The 19,458-nt window shown below is 50.8% G+C and overlaps 1 long non-coding RNA gene across 1 annotated transcript; it reads right to left on the bottom strand.

Annotated features, from left to right (window-relative positions):
* Window positions 1–920: 920 nt before the first annotated feature.
* On the bottom strand, window positions 921–12,345 carry LOC144497842 (uncharacterized). The gene is made up of 3 exons (XR_013498569.1): window positions 12,304–12,345; window positions 11,071–11,158; window positions 921–941 (listed from the first exon to the last, which is right to left on the bottom strand). It is a non-coding gene; the product is annotated as an uncharacterized LOC144497842 (long non-coding RNA).
* Between the last annotated feature and the right edge of the window lie 7,113 nt (window positions 12,346–19,458).

Genomic DNA, 19,458 nt, shown 5'->3' with positions numbered 1-19,458 from the left:
TTCAGGAAGCGTAGTGGAGGACATCCCCCTGTCTACATCAACGGGGATGAAGTGGAAATGACTGAGAGCTTCAAGATTCTAGGTGTCCGGATAACCAACAACCTGTCCTGGTCCCTTCATGCTGATGCTATAGTTAAGAAAACCCACCAATGCCTCTAATTTCTCAGGAGGCTAAGGAAATTCAGCATGTCTGCTATGACTCTCACCAACATTTACAGATGCACCATAGAAAGGATTATTTTTGGATGTATCACAGTTTGGTATGGTTCCTGCTCTGTCCAAGACCACAAGAAACTACAAAGGGTTGTGAACATAGCCCAGTCTATCACGCGAACTAGCCTCCCATCCATTGACTCTGTCTGCACTTCCCGCTGCCTCGGCAAAGCAGCCAGCATAATCAAGGTTCCCATGCACCCTGGACATACTCTCTTTCACCTTCTTCCATTGGGAAAATAATACAACAGTCTGAGATCACGTACCAACCGCTCGAGAACAGCTTCTTCCCTGCTGCCATCAGATTTTTGAATGGACCTGCCTTATATTAAGCTGATCTTCTCTTCTCCCTAGCTATGACTATAACACTACATTCTGCACTCTCTTCTTTCCTTCTCTATGAACGGTATGCTATGTCTGTATAGTGCACAGGAAACAATACTTTTCACTGTATAGCAATACATGTGACAATAATAAATCAAATCAAACCTATTGCTTCACTGTGGCTTAAATCACCTTCTCTGAAGTTGTTATCCCAACATGTTCCGCAATTACTATTGTTTCATCAGGGGGAAAAAAAAGTCCACCAAAAATCAAAATCTCCACTTATGGAGCACAATTTTCAGCAAGTAAAAATTTAAATATTTAAAATATTTTTTTGTGAACTATAAACAAGATTTTTTCTGACTTGTTTAGGGCGAAGAACAGTCTGAAGGTTTCCTCAAAAGCTGGAGGGAAAACAAAGAACGGGTGAGTGCAGCGATCTTCCGGAACATTCCAGCTCCAACTGCACCTGTTGCACCTGCCAAAACAAACTCCCTCCTAACGAACTGCATAACAACACAGCATCTTTTAGTTACAGTAATGTGCTCACAGTTAAAGGTGCTCCTTTTGTGTTATGTACGCTTCACGTGCACCTCCTTTAATCTGGTCTATTTCATTCGCTGCTCCCAATGCGGTCTGCTCTACATCGGAGAGACCAAACACAGACTGGGTGACCACTTTGCAGAACACCTTTGGTCCGTCCGCAAGCAGGATCCAGACCTTCCTGTCACTTACCATTTCACAACCCTACTCTCCTGTCCACATGTCCGTCCTTGGCCTTTTGCAATGTTCAAAGTGAACCCCAATGAAAACTGGAGGAACAGCAGCATCTCATCTTCCGATTGGGCACTTCACAGCCTTCTGGGCTGAACATTGAGTTCAACAACTTCAGAGCATGAACTCTCTCCTCCACCTTCACCACATGTCCATTTATTTTATTTCATTTTGTTTTTTCTTTTCATCTCATTCATCTATTTTTATCACTTTTTATTCTTATTTTAAATTTTCCACTTCTTGATCTCCATCTTGTCTCCAACCACCTCCCCCCCCCCCCCCCCACCCCAGGGCCAACTGCCACATTCCTCAGGTAGTCTCCTAACAATCTGTTCTGCCATTCACCCATCCCGATCACTTAATGGATGCTTTTAACACCTTTCTCAGCCTTTATCACATCCCTTTGCATTTCCCATTCCCATTGTCCAATTACAGCCCCCACCCCCCCCACCCCAGCCCCCAACCCCACCACCCCCACCCCACCCCACCCCCCCCACCCCACCCCCCCCACCCCCCACCCCCCACCCCCCGCCCCCTCTCCCTCCTCACGGTATAAATCTTATCTGATTTTCTTTGCCTTCAGCTCTGAAGAAGGGTCATCCAGACTCGAAACATTGGCTCTATTCTCTCTCCACAGATGCTGTCAGACCTGCTGAGTTTCTCCAGCATTTTCTGTTTCTGTGTGCCCTTGAACCGAGAGGCTATTTCAGAAGGGCATTTAAGAATCAACCATTCAAAACGTTAACTCTGTTTCTCTCTCTTTCTCCATGTATGCTGTCAGACCTACTGAGTTTTACCAGCACTTTCTGTTATCATTGCAAATCTCCGTATTCTCAGTACTTTGCTTTTATTAAAATTTGCCTCTTTTGGCCAACACGGTGGCACAGTGGTTAGCACTGCTGTCTCACAGCGCCAAGGACTCGGTCTCAATTCTGGCCTCGGGTGACTGTCCACGTGGAGTTTGCACGTTCTCCCCGTGTCTGCGTGGGTTTCTTCCGAGTGCTCCAATTTCCTCCCACAGTCCAAAGATGTGTGGGTTAGGTGAATTTGCTATGCTAAATTGCCCCTTAGTGTCCAAAAGATGTGCAGGTTAGGTGGATTGGCAGTGCAAATACGTAAGGTTACAGGGAAAGGGCCTCTGTGATGTGCTGTGATGGAAAATCAGTGCAGACCCGATGGGCACTTCTGCACTGTAGGAAGTGTATGGCCAAGTTTTTGGACATCTGTCCTAATACCTTTGGTTTGGTGTTAGGAGCGCTCCTGTGAGGCACCATAGGATGTTTGAATACACCAAATTTATCAAAACAGTGGCCAGAGAAATGCAATGTAAATGCGTTAAATGTTTTGTCCACTAATTTAAGCAACGATTCCGAAACGCCTCTCGTCTTTGGCTCATGTAATGAATGGTTTCAGACAGCAGGCGGCAGTGCTTCCTCACTAAGACTTACCTAGTCTGTCTCTCTTCCCAATCCTCCACTCCAAGTAAAAATCGGAGAAGACTACGGCAAAAGAGAGATCTTTCAGTCCATCGAGCTTTTGCCGGCCCTTTGCTGGGGCTGTTCAATCAACTCCATCAACTCTTCCCCCAGCAACCAAACTTCACCCATTAATTCCTGGGATCATTCTCGTGGTAAGAAGTCTAACAACACCAGGTTAAAGTCCAACAGGTTTATTTGGTAGCAAAAGCCAGGCATCTGTGGCTTTTGCTACCAAATAAACCTGCTGGACTTTAACCTGGTGTTGTTAGACTTCTTACTGTGTTTACCCCAGTCCAACGCCGGCATCTCCACATCATTATTCTCGTGAACATGAACTGTCGCTGCCCAGGGTGGAACTCAATGCTCTGGGTGCGGTCAACTCAGAGTTTTACATCATTGCGGGCCTTTCTCTTCCAGCCTCCATTAAGGTGCAGTGCTAACATACCCCATGGGCCTTTAAAGACAGAGAGCTTCAGGTAGCTCTTTCCCTCACACAGAAGCCTCAGGTTACTTGCCCCTCAATGAAGTCAATTGCGGTTTTGGACTGCGGTGTGTCTGGTCACCTCATCTGTCCTGTCTATGTTCATGAGACTGGTTCCAGGGACGAGAAACTTCAGTTATGAGGATAGATTGGAGAGGTTGGGACTGTTCTCCTTGGAAAGAAGAAGGCTGAGAGGAGATTTGATAGAGATGTTCAAAATCATGCGGGAGGCTGGACAGAGTAGATCGGGAGAAACTGTCCCACTCGTAAAAGGATTGAGAACGAGAGGGCACAGATTTAAAGAGATTTGCAAAAGAAGCCAATGTGATGTGGGAAAAAACTTTATCCACCCAGCGAGTGGTTGGGGTCTGGAATGCGCTGCCTGGAAGTGTGGTGGAGGTACTCGAGAGAGCATAAGATGATTTTTTTGAATAGAAACAATGTGCAGGGGTCACAGGGGAAAGGCAGGGGAACGGCACTAAGTCATGATGCTTGTTTGGAGAGCCGGTACTGATATGATGGGCCAAATGGCCTCCTTCTGCACCGTAACAATTCTGAGATTCTGTGCAATGGATTAGTGCCAATTTCTGTCTGAGAAGCGTTCCTGTGAAGCGCCTTGGGGGAGCATTTCACTACATTCAGGAATCATAGAAATCATAGAAACCCTACAGTGCAGAAGGAGGCCATTCGGCCCATCGAGTCTGCACCGACCACAATCCCACCCAGGCCCTACCCCCACATATTTACCCGCTAATCCCTCTAACCTACGCATCCCAGGACTCTAAGGGGCAATTTATAACCTGGCCAATCAACCTAACCTGCACATCTTTGGACTGTGGGAGGAAACCGGAGCACCTGGAGGAAACCCACGCAGACACGAGGAGAATGTGCAAACTCCACACAGACAGTGACCCGAGCCGGGAATCGAACCCGGGACCCTGGAGCTGTGAAGCAGCAGTGCTAACCACTGTGCTACCGTGCCGCCCTTACCTGGTCTGGCCGACATGTGACTCCAGACCCATAGCAATATGATTGATTCTTAAATGCCCTCTGAAAACCACTCAGTTGTATTCAACCGCTACAAAGAAAACAGACCACCCGGCATGGACCTACGCACCCAGAGCATTGAGTTCCACCCTGGGCAGTGACAGTTCATGTTCACGAGAATGATGATGTGGAGATGCCGGCGTTGGACTGGGGTAAACACAGTAAGAAGTCTAACAACACCAGGTTAAAGTCCAACAGGTTTATTTGGTAGCAAAAGCCAGGCATCTGTGGCTTTTGCTATGTAAATGCTGTAACTACTGAGCAAAGAACTTTCAGTGAAGGTCATGTAATCTGTTTCATCTTAAACCATGATGTGGAGATGCCGGCGTTGGACTGGGGTAAACACAGTAAGAAGTTTAACAACACCAGGTTAAAGTCCAACAGGTTTATTTGGTAGCAAAAGCCACACAAGCTTTCGAGGCTCTGAGCCCCTTCTTCAGGTGAGTGGGAATTCTGTTCACAAACAGAACTTATAAGACACAGACTCAATTTACATGAATAATGGTTGGAATGCGAATACTTACAACTAATCCAGTCTTTAAGAAACAAAACAATGGGAGTGGAGAGAGCATCAAGACAGGCTAAAAAGATGTGTATTGTCTCCAGACAAGACAGCCAGTGAAACTCTGCAGGTCCACGCAACTGTGGGAGTTACAAATAGTGTGACATAAATTCTGATTCTAGGATCGCATGATAAAGACTCAGGAGGAAAAAAGCAGAAATATTTATGTGAAATAGTGTGACATAAACCCAATATCCCGGTTGAGGCCGTCCTTGTGTGTGCGGAACCTGGCTATCAGTTTCTGCTCCGCGACTCTGCGCTGTCGTGTGTCGCGAAGGCCGCCTTGGAGAACGCTTACCCGAATATCAGAGGCCGAATGCCCGTGACCGCTGAAGTGCTCCCCAACAGGAAGAGAACAGTCTTGCCTGGTGATTGTCGAGCGGTGTTCATTCATCCGTTGTCGCAGCGTCTGCATAGTTTCCCCAATGTACCATGCCTCGGGACATCCTTTCTTGCAGCGTATCAGGTAGACAACGTTGGCCGAGTTGCAAGAGTATGTACCGTGTACCTGGTGGATGGTGTTCTCACGTGAGATGATGGCATCTGTGTCGATGATCCGGCACGTCTTGCAGAGGTTGCTGTGGCAGGGTTGTGTGGTGTCTTGGTCACTGTTCTCCTGAAGGCTGGGTAGTTTGCTGCGGACAATGGTCTGTTTGAGGTTGTGCGGTTGTTTGAAGGCAAGAAGTGGGGGTGTGGGGATGGCCTTGGCGAGATGTTCGTCTTCATCAATGACATGTTGAAGGCTCCGGAGGAGATGCCGTAGCTTCTCCGCTCCGGGGAAGTACTGGACAACGAAGGGTACTCTGTCCACTGTGTCCCGTGTTTGTCTTCTGAGGAGGTCGGTGCGGTTTTTCGCTGTGGCGCGTTGGAACTGTTGATCAATGAGTCTAGCGCCATATCCTGTTCTTATGAGGGCATCTTTCAGCGTCTGGAGGTGTCTGTTGCGATCCTCCTCATCCGAGCAGATCCTGTGTATACGGAGGGCTTGTCCGTAGGGGATGGCTTCTTTAACGTGTTTAGGGTGGAAGCTGGAGAAGTGGAGCATCGTGAGGTTATCCGTGGGCTTGCGGTACAGTGAGGTGCTGAGGTGACCGTCCTTAATGGAGATGCGCGTGTCCAAGAATGCAACCGATTCCGGAGAGTAGTCTATGGTGAGCCTGATGGTGGGATGGAACTTGTTGATGTCATCATAGAGTTGTTTCAGTGATTGTTCACCATGAGTCCAAAGGAAGAAAATGTCATCGATGTATCTAGTGTATAGCACCGGTTGAAGGTCCCGTGCGGTGAAGAAGTCTTGTTCGAACCTGTGCATGAAGATGTTGGCATATTGAGGTGCAAATTTGGTCCCCATGGCTGTTCCGTGTGTCTGGATGAAGAACTGGTTGTTGAAGGTGAAGATATTGTGGTCCAGGATGAAGCGGATGAGATGTAAAATTGCATCTGGAAACTGGCAGTTGTTGGCACTGAGCACTGAGGCCGTTGCAGCAATGCCATCGTCATGGGGGATGCTGGTGTAGAGTGCTGAGACATCCATTGTGACGAGGAGCGCTCCTGGTTCAACTGCTCCATGTGTGCCGAGTTTCTGTAGGAAGTCCGTCGTGTCGCGACAAAAGCTGGGGGTTCTTTGTACAATGGGTTTCAGGATGCCCTCGACATAGCCGGAGAGGTTCTCGCACAGGGTCCCATTGCCCGATACGATGGGACGGCCGGGTGTGTTTGCCTTGTGTATCTTCGGGAGGCAGTAGAGATCTCCAACGCGGGGAGTACGTGGGATGAGAGCACGGAGGGTGTTCTGAAGGTCCGGATCAAAGGTCTTGATCAGAGTGTTGAGTTGACGGGTGTGTTCTTTGGTCGGATCTGCAGGTAACTGTCTGTAGTGTTCCTCGTTGTTGAGTTGTCGGTACACTTCTTTGCAGTAATCCGTTCTGTTCAGTATGACGATGGCCCCTCCTTTGTCTGCTGGTTTGATGACAATGTTGCGGTTGGTCTTGAGAGCGTGGATGGCGTTACGTTGTGCTTGGGTGATGTTCATCTTAAACCATCACTCAAAGTTATATTTCAGATATCGAGGGGGCCGTAGGTCCTCATTTAGTGTAAACCAGGCAATAGGCATTTGCCAACTCCTTTTACATCTGTCCTCACTTTGTAATCTCCACTGAAGATTTTGACACAGTCGACAACAACATCTGCCTTCAAATCTTCTTCACTGACGCCCAGCTGATTGGGACTTGCTCATCTTATTTCCCATCAGAGAATCCCTCAGAAGGTTTCCTTTTCTTAACTTCATTTAGGGGATGTGGACATCTCTGGCTCAGCCCTGTATTCATTGCCCATCCCTAATTGCCCTTCAGGAGGTGGTGGTGAGCTGCCTTCTTGAACCGCTGCATTCCCTGAGGTGTGGGCACCAGTCTGTGACACAGCTCTCCCAATTTTGGCACTAGCTCCCCCAGATGTTAGTAAGGAGGACTTTGCAGTTGTCATTTCCGGTGCCCAGGTCCATGCCGGGTGGTCTGTTTTCTTTGTAGCGGTTGAATACAACTGAGTGGTTTTCAGAGGGCATTTAAGAATCAATCATATTGCTGTGGGTCTGGAGTCACATGTCGGCCAGACCAGGTAAGGACGGCAGATTCCCTTCCCGAAAGGACATAAGTAAACCAGATGGGTTTTACGACAATCGACAATGGTTTCATGGTCATCGGTTGACTTTTAATTCCAGATGCTTTATTGAGTTTAAATTTCACCATCTGCTATGGTGGGATTTGAACCTGGGTCTTGGGAGTACTAGTCCAGCAACAATACCACCACACCGCCACCTTTTGCCCCTGCGCCATTACCTCTGGTATCACCCAAGAATGGATCCTTGGGCCTCCTCCATTTGAATATGCAAATTAGTGGCAGGAGTAGGCCACTCGGCCCCTCAAGCCTGCTCTGCCATTCTATAAGATCATGGCTGATCTGATTGTAAACTCGAACCCCCCACTCTGCAAACCCCCTCATTAATCAGGGATCTATGTAGCGCTGCCTTAAAAAGAACATTCAAAGACTCTGCTTCCAACGCCTCCACTATCCCCTCGGCAACATCGTCCGAGGGCACGGCGTTAGTTTTTACACGGATGTTGACGACAGCCAGCACCAGCCGTCCTGATCCTTCCACTGCCGCTAAATTGTCAGACCGCTTATCCAACTTCCAGTGCACTGGATTATCAGAAATCTCCAATTCAATATTGGAAAGACTAAAGCTATTGTTTTCGGTCCCCATTCCAATCACAGTCCCCTGGCTACAGACTTCTTCAGAAACAGTATAAGATTAAGCCAGTCTGTTCCCCTTTTTGCCACACCATTTCGTCCTGAGATGCGATCTCATCTGAGCATTGAGACCGCCCCTTTCCATCTCTCTAACATAAGACCATAAGAAATAACAACAGCAGCAGGCCATTTGGCCCCCCGAGTCTACTCTGCCATTCAATAGGACCATGGCTGATCCAACATTCCTCAGGCCCATGTCCCTGCCCTTTTCCCGTAATCCTTGATTCCCTCACTAATCAAAAATCTATCTATCTCTGCCTTAAATATACACAAGGACTCTGCCCCCACATCTCTCTGTGGCAAGGAGTTCCAAAGACTCTCAACCCTCTGAGAGAAGAAATTGCTCCTCATCTCAGTCCCTATATTCTGAGACTAAACCTCTGGTCCTAGACTCTCCATTGAGAGCAAACATCCTCTCAGCAGACAAATGGGAACACCACCACCTGCAAGTTTCCATCCAAGTCACACAACATTCTGACTTGGAAATACACCACCATTTGCATGTTCTCTCCGTGTCTGTGTGGGTTTCTTCCGGGTGCTTCCAAGATGTGTAGGTGAGGTGCGTTATCCATGGTAAATGCATAAGGGTACGGGGGTAGAAGGGAGGGGAGGACCTGGGTAAGATGCTTTTTGGAGAGTCAATGCAGACTTGATGGGCCAAATGGCCTCCTTCTGTACTCTAGGGATTCTATGGTTCTCTGGTTGATCCTAGCTACACCAGATGGACTGCAGTGGCTCAAGAAGGATATGATTTTTAGTGAAGCACTTGGTTTCCAGTAAATAATCATGTGACCAGGTTGCCTGGTGCATAAACAATCGGGGGAGGGGTGCGGGGATCAACATAAGTTAAGATAAGGGTGCAATTTTGGATTCAGGCAGCTTTGGTTTCAGGTTTGAGAACAAGTTATTTACAGAAGAGAAAACATTTCTCTCAAACAATATTCTGTTGAAATTTTATCGGTTGCCTAAAAGTACTTAAACTTCTTGTTAGATGAAGGACTCCAAACAGTGAGGTGGATTCCTGGAATAGCCAGGAGCTGACAGTGTGAGAAAGAGAGAGAGTGAGAGAGTGGGAGAGAGAAAGCAAAAATTCTCGCATCACTTTTACTCTTTTTGCCCATTATTTTGAATCTGTGCCCTCAAGTTCTTGATGCTGTCTTGAGTGGGAACAGTTTCTCATGACTAACCCTGCCCACACCCCTCAGGATCTTGATTACCTCGATCAAGTCTCCTCTCAGCCGTCTTTTCTCCAAGGAAAACAGTCCCAATCTATCCTTATAGTTCTTTGATTTTTGTGTAGTGAACTTCTTATGATTTCATCCGCCTACCATCTTTTGGTGAACAGCTGGGTTTCAGAGCTCTGACAGAAAATAAAAACATTACTACTCTCTGCCAAAGCTGTAACAACATCCTTAAAACCAACCTCTTTGACCAAGCTTTTGGTCATTTGGCCTAATGGGCAGAATATTATATTCTACGTGTCACACCTGTGCCGGCAGGTTTGTCAGTGGGGGGTGGCAGGGAACGTAAAATTCCTCGGATGGGCTTCCACTGAATTCCCATGCTCCCCAACTTTCTGCAGTTCTACACTGGGGCAGGCAAGGCCCTCCCTTGCCCTGACTGAGGCCCTCAAGTAGTCAGTTATTAACCACACTTAAGGGCCGTTTCCCGGCTAGCCTCAATTCGGCGGTTGGCCGGAGGATTTCCGGGATATGGGGAATGTCTGAAAATAATTGGAAAATCTCAGCAGGTCTGACAGTATCTGTGGAGAGAGAATAGAGCCAACATTTCGAGTCTGGATGATGCTTCGTCAGAGCATCCCGAGGGCGGTGCAGTGGCACAGTGGTTAGCACTGCTGTCTCACAGCGCCAGGGACCCAAGTTCGATTCCCGGCTTGGGTCACTGTCTGTGTGGAGTCTGCACGTTCTCCCCGTGTCTGCGTGGGTTTTCCCGGGTGCTCCGGTTTCCTCTCCCACATTCCGAAAGACGTGCTGAATAGGTGCATTGACCCGAAAAGTCGCCGGAGTGTGGCGTCTAGGGGAATTTCACAGTAACTTCATTGCAGTGTTAATGTAAGCCTTACTTGTGACACTAATAAATTAACTTTAACTCTATTCTCTCTCCACAGATGCTGAGATTTTACAGCATTTTCTGCTTTTGCTTCAGATCCAGCATCCACAGTATTTTGCCTTGATCTGAAAATAATTGGACTGTTTAAGGGACCTTGATGTCTGATAAACTGCAGGACATCCCTCCCCCCTCCCTCCCTCCCTCACACCGGCCTCTCTGCCAACAATCAGTACGCCTCAGTCCATTTCCCCCCCCTCCCCCACACCCCAGCTGCCCTGCCGCTACCCCCACCACCCCTCAAAACGAAGCTGCTCCTGGAATCCCAGGGCACGGGCTCTGGGGATTGCTTGCAGACCCGGCACAGGCCACTGCCTCTTGTGGCACTGTAGGGACACTAGAGAGCTGCTGGCCAATCAGCTTTGTCGACAACTCTCTGAGGCGGGGCTTCCTCTCGGTTGAGGGAGGGCGGGTGTCCCATCTCCAGCCAATCAACCCTCGGCGGAGCACGAGATCAGTTGCAGGGCAAACAAACGCGCCCACTCTTTGCATGGCGTGAGTGAGTGTCCTGAAGGGGGCAGGCTGTCCGTGCTGAGGGGTGATGCACTGCCCCCACTCTGCTCGTACAGAGCTCAGGTACATCGCTCCCCTGTCAGGAGACCCCTGGTGTGCATCTTACTGCACACATAGTGAAGGAGGCCATTCAGCCCCCAACCCTGCTTCATCTAGGAGATTTTCACAGTAACTTCACTGAAGTGTTGATGTAAGCTTACTTGAGACACTAATAAATAAACCTTAAAAACTCTCACTCTACTCACATCTTCTATCCATTTCTCCCTTGCGGGTTACAGTCTCGCTTTCCCTTCCATGTAGCGATGCTATTTTTCCTCAGCTTTTCCCTGAGGCCTGAAAAAAAAGAAAGATGTGCATTTATATAGCACCTTTTACCACCTCAGGACGTCCTGAACACACATACCCAACCTCCCCCTCCTTCCCCAGCCAATGGAGCACTCTACGAGTTGGCAGTTGTTATTGTAATGCAGGCAGCACGGCAGGCCATGTGCGCACAACAGGATCCCATAAAGTCCATTGTAGGTAACGAACGGACAGTCTGTTCAGATTGGTGATGGTCAAAGGGCGAGTGTTGGCACAGGACACCAGGGAGAAGTCCATCTGACGCCCCCCGTCCCTACCTAACCCCCTCGCCTATACCCACCCCGCACCCGCCCTCCCCCCTCACCCCCACCGCCTCCCCATTGCTCTTCTTCAAAGTAACACCATGAGACATTACGCATCCACTTCAGGGAGTGGATGGAGCCTTGAGGGATCATCAGAGAGAGAGACTGAGAGGGAAAGAGAGGGGTAGAGAGGAGAGAGAGAGAGGGAGAGTACGCAAGGGGAGGAGAGAGAGAGAGAGAAAGAGAACACTGCCTCAATTCATGAACTTGAAGGGTCAGCCTGGAATTTGCTCTCCAACCCCTGGAGTAAGACTTGAAGCCGCAATCTTCTGACTCAGACCTGAGAGAGAGACAGAGCTACCCACCAGGGTCACAGCTGCCATTAGCATAGGGACAGGTTCAAAGTGACAGCTCCATCTTGATGGTAATGAATGCTAGACTGGCAGAGCCTTATGGGAAGTGGGTGCAACTACAGCCAAGACTACTAATATATTCTATCTGGGCGTACACACACACATACACACACACTCACACAAACACTCACACACACACTCACACAAACCTTCATACAAACACTCACACAGTCATACAAACACTCACACATACAAACACACACAAACACAAAACACACAGTCACCCGCACAGACTCGCAGTCACACACACTCACACACACGCACATACACACACACATGCTCACACACACACGAACACTCACATACACACGCACACACGAACACTCACATACACATGCACACACAAACACACACAAACACACACATGCAGCTGAGAGAACAGCTGCTTTCAGTACAAATCTCACCACACATGAAAGCACTGATCGGATTGAAGAGGGAACATTCCAGTAAACAGCTGTACCTTCTCTCCACTGGCTTGTCAGCCTCCAGCAGCTGTAGCCCTGTCAATAACTCAGGGCTGAGAACCTCTCTCTCTCCCTCTGTCAGAGTAGACACGTCTGTACAGTTCTGCACAAGGTCAGTGCGAGTGGGCGAGGAGGGGGTTGGGGGTTTTCCCAGTGGTGGAGCAGCTATATGGTGAGCAAGGTGGAGACTGATCTTATCCGGCGCGCATGGCTGAGACACGCCGAGTGTAAACAAGAGCTGCGGCAGGAGGGGGCATGTGTGCATAGCCGCAGATAGGCGAAGTATTCCAGCGTTCTCCTGGCTGGCCTCCCCCCCCCCACCCCAATCCCACCCCTCCTCGTATCATCCCCCACCCTCCCCTCTCTCCGCAAAACCTGAGCTCACCCAAAGCCCTGCTGCCTGCGTCCTAACTGGTAACAGGTCCCGTTTCGTTCACCCATCACCGGCCTGCACTCACTGGCCTACCCTGGCTCCCAGTCCTGCGATGTCTCCACTTTAAAAATTTCCTCTCTTTTCCGAATCCCTCCATGATTCCCTCATGCTCCCCGCCGCTCCCTCACCCCCAGTAATCCGCTCCAGAGTGACAACCCTCTGAGACTCTCTCCAACTCCGGCCTCTTGACCAGCCCTAGCTTAATGAACCACTAAGAGGAGAGGGTGGGGGATGATACGAGGCGGGGTGGGATTGGGGTTGCGGGGAGGCCAGCCAGGAGAACGCTGGAATACTGTGGTGAACCATAGGTGGTTGCCACTATGGGTACTTGTACATATGTTACTCTTGTTACTGTTGGGGTTAGGGTTGGGGTGTTCCACCTGTTAGCATTGTTCTGTGGTACACTCCGGTTGGCTCCGCCTTCTTACAGGAGTATAAAGGTCACTGCTACTTCCTAGTAGCCCTTAGTCTAGGATAGTATTGTTAAGCAGTATGCTCTATTCTTGTTGTGAATAAAAGTCTTTATTCCCGGGTACATCCTAGCCTCCCGTGTGAATCAATCGCGCATCAATTTTATTCACAGCAAAATACCGAAAATTTTGTTCGAAGAAAAATGGAGCAGATGCTGAAACCCGATCGGCTAACCTTGGATCCGCGTGCCGCTGGAGCGTCGAATACTTTCAACCATTGGTTGAAGTGTTTCGAGGATTACATCGACGCCTCGACAGCAGTCCAGTCCGACGCCGACAGATTGCGGGTCCTCCACGCCAGGGTGAGCGACACTGTGTATGCAACAATCCGTGATTCCCAAAATTACAAAGAGGCCATCGAATTACTCAAGAAGCTGTACCATAAACAGCCGAACGAAATTCATGCTCGTCACCTATTAGCCACTCGACGGCGGCAGCCCGGCGAAACTACGGGACGGTACCTGCGCGAACTTCAACAGCTAGCCAGAGCCTGCAACTGCAAGGAGGTGTCGGCTACTCAATACACCAACGATCTTATCCAAGATGCGTTCGTGGCGGGAATCGGCTCATCCTAAATTCGCCTGCGGCTGCTAGAGCAGGGTAACTTGGACCTGGCTAAGACGGTAGAATTGGCCGATGCAATGGAAACGGCCTCCAGAAGTCTTGAAACCTACCCCACCGACCACGTGGGAACATCGTGGCAAGTACAGCCACCGCCTCAACTGTACTCGGCGGCTCCTCGGAACTGCGCAATAATGCTCTCAACTTCAGACCTGACGGCTGCGGCAGCTCCTGGAGGCCCACGGTGCTATTTCTGCGGATTGGCGAAGCACCCTCGTCAGAGATGTCCGGCCAGGACGGTATTTTGCTCCGCTTGTGGGAAGAAAGGGCACTGTGCAAAAGTGTGCCGAGCAAAGACCCCTTCCAAGCCCAGCAGTGCTGCGTGTGACTCCCCAGGATCAATCTCCTCGTCTCCGGCCTCGTCGATGTCTTCAGCCACATGCGATTCACGGGCGCCGCCATTTCCTATGACGACGATGCAAGCCACGTGCGACCTGCGGGTGCCGCCGTTTTCAACATCATCGACCACGTGCGATTCGTGGGCGCAGCCATTTTGGTCGACACCGGCCGCAGAAGACCAGCAGGGGTCCTCGGCGTCGGCTATCTCAGCTGCCTGCAGTTACACTCGGGATCCAACAGTGGCGTCAATCATCCTGGACCAGGCCAAGCCTCACAGACTCGACAAGTCCATGATGGACATAGAGGTAAACGGGCGCCTGGCACATTGCCTGTTTGACAGCGGGAGCACGGAGAGCTTTATCCTTCCGGATACAGTGAAACGGTGCGCTCTCCGTGTGCAAACTGTCAGGCAGACAATCTCCATGGCGTCGAGGTCCCGATCTGTTATCGTTCTTGGGAGCTGTGTGGTAACCTTAACGGTGCGGGGCACAGTTTACGAGAACTTCAGGCTCCTCGTGTTACCACACCTTTGCGCTCCGGTACTCCTGGGGCTAGACTTTATGGTCCACCTGAGGAGTGTGACCCTGCAGCACGATGGGCCACTCCCTCCACTTTCAGTGGGAGAACAGCAGCCTCCAAATTGTCCAGTGCACTCCACATGCAGTCTCTCGACACTCAAAATTACCCCGCCTTCCCTATTCGAAAATCTCGTGCCAGGCTGCAAGCCCATCGTGACTAAGAGCAGGCGTTACAGCGCTGAGGATCGGATCTTTATTCGATCTGAGGTTCAGCGGCTCCTCAGGGAAGGGGTCATTCAACATAGCACTAGCCCATGGAGAGCACAAGTCGTGGTGGTCAAGACTGGAGACAAGCCCCGGATGGTCATAGACTATAGTCAGACCATTAATAGGTACACGCAGCTGGACGCGTACCCTCTCCCGCGCATATCTGACATGGTCAACCAGATTGCGCAGTACTGGGTGTTCTCCACCATCGACTTGAAGTCAGCCTACCACCAGCTCCCCATTCGCTCAGAGGACCGCAAATACACGGCCTTTGAGGCGGATGGCCGTCTCTACCACTTTTTAAGAGTCCCTTTCGGCATCACTAATGGGGTCTCAGTCTTCCAGCGTGAGATGGACCGAATGGTGGACCAAAACGGGCTACGGGCTACCTTCCCGTACCTGGACAACGTCACTATCTGCGTCCATGACCAGCAGCATGACGCCAACCTCCAGAAGTTTTTATGCACTGCGACTCTCCTGAACCTGACCTATAACAAGGAGAAGTGCGTATTCAGCAACCACCGCCTAGCAATCCTCGGATACGTGGTGGAAAATGGGGTCATCGGCCCCGATCCAGACCGTATGCGTCCCCTCCTTGAACTTCCCCTACCCACTAGCATCAAAGCACTGAGAAGATGCTTAGGCTTCTTCTCGTACTATGCACAGTGGGTTCCCAATTATGCGGACAAAGCCCGTCCGCTCATAAAATCTACCTCTTTTCCCCTGACAGCAGAGGCTCGCCTAGCCTTTGAAGGGATAAAAGCCGACATCGCGAAAGCCACGATGCACGCTGTCGATGAGTCCATCCCCTTTCAGGTGGAGAGTGATGCCTCTGATTTCGCCCTGGCCGCCACACTTAACCAGGCGGGCAGGCCCGTCGCTTTTTTCTCTCGCACCCTCCAAGGCCCTGAAATTCGGCACTCCTCTGTGGAGAAAGAGGCGCAGGCCATTGTGGAGGCCGTACGGCATTGGCGCCATTATTTGGCTGGCAAACGGTTTACCCTGCTCACGGACCAGTGGTCCGTGGCCTTCATGTTCAACAACACGTTAAGGGGAAAAATTAAGAATTAAGAACTCTCCACCTACAACTATGATATCATGTACCGTCCGGGGAAGCTCAATGAGCCCTCAGATGCCCTGTCGCGTGGAACATGTGCCAGTGTGCAGGGGGACCGGTTACAGGCCTTCCACAATGATCTCTGCCATCCGGGGATCACTCGGCTCTTCCATTTTGTAAAGGCTCGGAATCTGCCCTACTCCACAGAGGATGTCAGGTCGATAACTCGAAGCTGCCAGGTATGTGCAGAGTGCAAGCCGCACTTCTACTGGCCTGACAGGGCACACCTCATTAAGGCCACTCGCCCTTTTGAACGACTGAGTGTCGACTTCAAGGGCCCCCTTCCTTCGACAGATCGGAATGTGTATTTCCTCAACGTGGTTGACGAATACTCCCGATTCCTCTTTGCCATCCCCTGTTGTGACATGTCCTCTGCCACGGTCATCAAAGCCCTGCGGAGTCTTTTTACCCTGTTCGGCTACCCCAGTTATATCCACAGTGATAGGGGTTCGTCGTTTATGAGCGACGACTTGAGGCAATACCTGCTCTCTAAAGGAATTGCCTCAAGTAGGGCTACGAGTTATAACCCCAGGGGTAACGGACAGGTCGAGAGAGAAAACGCTACAGTCTGGAAGGCTGTTTTACTGGCGTTAAGGTCTAGGGGTCTTCCAGTCTCCCGTTGGCAAGAGGTACTTTCTGATGCGCTCCATTCAATCCGGTCCCTCCTGTGTACGGCAACCAACGCTACCCCACATGAGCGGATGTTTACCTTCCCTAGGAAGTCTTCCTCTGGGACCTCACTGCCATCTTGGTTGACGTACTCAGGACCTGTCCTCCTGCGGCGGCATGTTAGGGCCCGCAAGTCCGACCCTTTGGTTGAACAGATCCACCTCCTCCACGCCAACCCTCAATATGCCTATGTGGCATATCCTGACGGGCAAGAGGACACGGTCTCTATCAGAGATCTGGCGCCTGCAGGGGACCTGTAAACCCCCGTCACTCCCGCACCCCTGGTTAGGATTCCTTTGCCCATTCTCTCCCCTCCTGACTCGGCGCGGGCAGCATCGGGACCTCAACTTAATCCTCTTACTCCCGTGTACAGCTTGCCTGAGTCCAGGAGATTGTCGCCACCTCGAGGTCTACAGGTGTGTGAGGAACTGGAGGAGTCACTGGACACCACCTCGGAGAGAGGGTCGTCACCACGGTCACCAGAACCGACACTGGAGCCAGTACTGCGGAGGTCGCAGAGACGGTGCGGACCTCCGATACGGCTGAACTTGTGAACATATGGACAGTTCATATTGTCTCCTTACCCCACCGGCCTTTGTTTTTAAAGGAGGGGTGAATGTGGTGAACCATAGATGGTTACCACTATGGGTACTTGTACATATGTTACTCTTGTTACTGTTGGGGTTAGGGTTGGGGTGTTCCACCTGTTAGCATTGTTCTGTGGTACACTCCGTTTGGCTCCGCCTTCTTACAGGAGTATAAAGGTCACTGCTACTTCCTAGTAGCCCTTAGTCTCAGATAGTATTGTTAAGCAGTATGCTCTATTCTTGTTGTGAATAAAAGCCTTTATTCCCGGGTACGTCCTAGCCTCCCATGTGAATCAATCACGCATCAAATACTTTCGCCGATCTGCCCACTCACTGCAGCTATGCACACATGCCCCCTCCTGCCTCAGCTCTTGTTTACACTCGGCGTGTCTCAGCTCCGGATAAGAAGGGTCTCCGCCTTGCTCACCACATGAGAGCGAAGAGCAGAAGTAGACATTCAGCCCATCGAGTCTATTCCACCATTCAATTAATTCATAAGGGGACCAAAACTGTTCACAGTATTCCAGGTGTGGTCTAACTAATACCTTGTATAGTTTTAGCAAGACTTCACTCTTGTTTATGCTCCATTCCCTTTGAAATAAAGGCCAATATTCCATTTGCCTTCCATATTACCTGTTGAAGTTGCATTCTAACGTTTTGTAATTTACGAATGAGGACCCTAAATCCCTGAGTTACAGCTTTCTGCAGTCTTTCTCCATTTAAAAAGACCAGTTAGATCACATCTGGAATACTGCGAACAGTCTTGTTCCTCTTAGCTAAGGAAAGATATAGCGACACTGGAGAAATCCAGAGAAGGTTCACTCGGTTGATCCTGGATATAGAGGGATTTTCTTATGAGGAGAGGTTGAGTAAGTAGGGCCTATACTCATTGGAGTTTAGAAGAATGAGACAACCTTAATGAGACATATCGGATTCTCAGGGGGTTTGACAGAGTAGATACTGAGAGGTTGTTTCCCCGTGTGGGAGAGTCTAGGGCCAGAGGGCATCATCTCAGAGTAAGGGGGTCACCCATTTAAGACAGAGACGAGGAGGAATTTCTTCTCTCAGAGGGTAATGGATGTGTAGACAGAGGGCTGTAGAGGTTGGGTTGTGTCTGTTCAAGGATGAGATAGACACAGATTTTTAATCAGTAAGGGAGAGGAGAAAGGAGGAGAGGAAGAAAGAAGGGTGGAGAGGGAAGGAGGAGAGGAGGCAGGTGGGAAGAGAGTCTCATTGGGCATTAACTGCCCACTTAAGGGACTCAATAGGGTCACAGGTGGCCTCGACCCCTCCCCCATCCCTCCCAGGGAAATGGGGGAGATGGGTGAAGAGGAGAAGGAGGGGGCAGAGGAGGGGGGAGAGAAGGGGGGGGGAAGAGGAGGGAGTGAGGAGCGGGGAGGAGGGGGAGGGAAGGGGGGAGAGGATGGGAGAGAAGGAGGGGAGGAGAGGAGGGGAGGAGGAAGGAGCAGGGGGTGGAAGGGGGAGAGGAGGGAAGGGGAGAGGAGGGAAGGGGAGAGGAGGGAAGGGGAGAGGAGGGAAGGGAGAGGAGGGAAGGGGAGTGGGAGGGAAGGGGAGAGGAGGGAAGGGGAGAGGAGGGAAGGGGAGAGGAGGGAAGGGGAGAGGAGGGAAGGGGAGAGGAGGGAAGGGGAGAGGAGGGAAGGGGAGAGGAGGGAAGGGGAGGGGAGGGAAGGGAAGGGAAGGGGAGGGGAGGGAAGGGGAGGGGAGGGAAGGGAGGGGAGGGGAGGGAAGGGGAGGGGAGGGGAGGGAAGGGGGGGGAGGGAAGGGGAGAGGAGGGAAGGGAGAGGAGGGAAGGGGAGAGGAGGGAAGGGGAGAGGAGGGAAGGGGAGGAGGAGGAAGGGGAGGGGGGAGGGAAGGGAAGGGAGGGAAGGGGAGGGAAGGGGAGGGGGAGGGGAGGGGAGGGGAGGGGAGGGGAGGTGGAGGGGAGGGGAGGGAAGGGGAGGGGAGGGGAGGGAAGGGGAGGGGAGGGGAGGGAAGGGGAGGGGAGGGGAGGGAAGGGGAGGGAGGGAAGGGGAGAGGAGGGAAGGGGAGAGGAGGGAAGGGAAGGAGGGAATGGGAGGGAAGGGGAGATAGGGCATCCCCCCAACCTCCAAAAACCCCCCAACCCCAACT

This window comes from Mustelus asterias, chromosome 8 (genome assembly GCF_964213995.1).
Source record: "Mustelus asterias chromosome 8, sMusAst1.hap1.1, whole genome shotgun sequence".
Lineage (NCBI taxonomy): Eukaryota > Metazoa > Chordata > Chondrichthyes > Carcharhiniformes > Triakidae > Mustelus > Mustelus asterias.
Note: the sequence above shows the minus strand (reverse complement) of the source record. Positions and strands in the feature narration are given on the sequence as shown.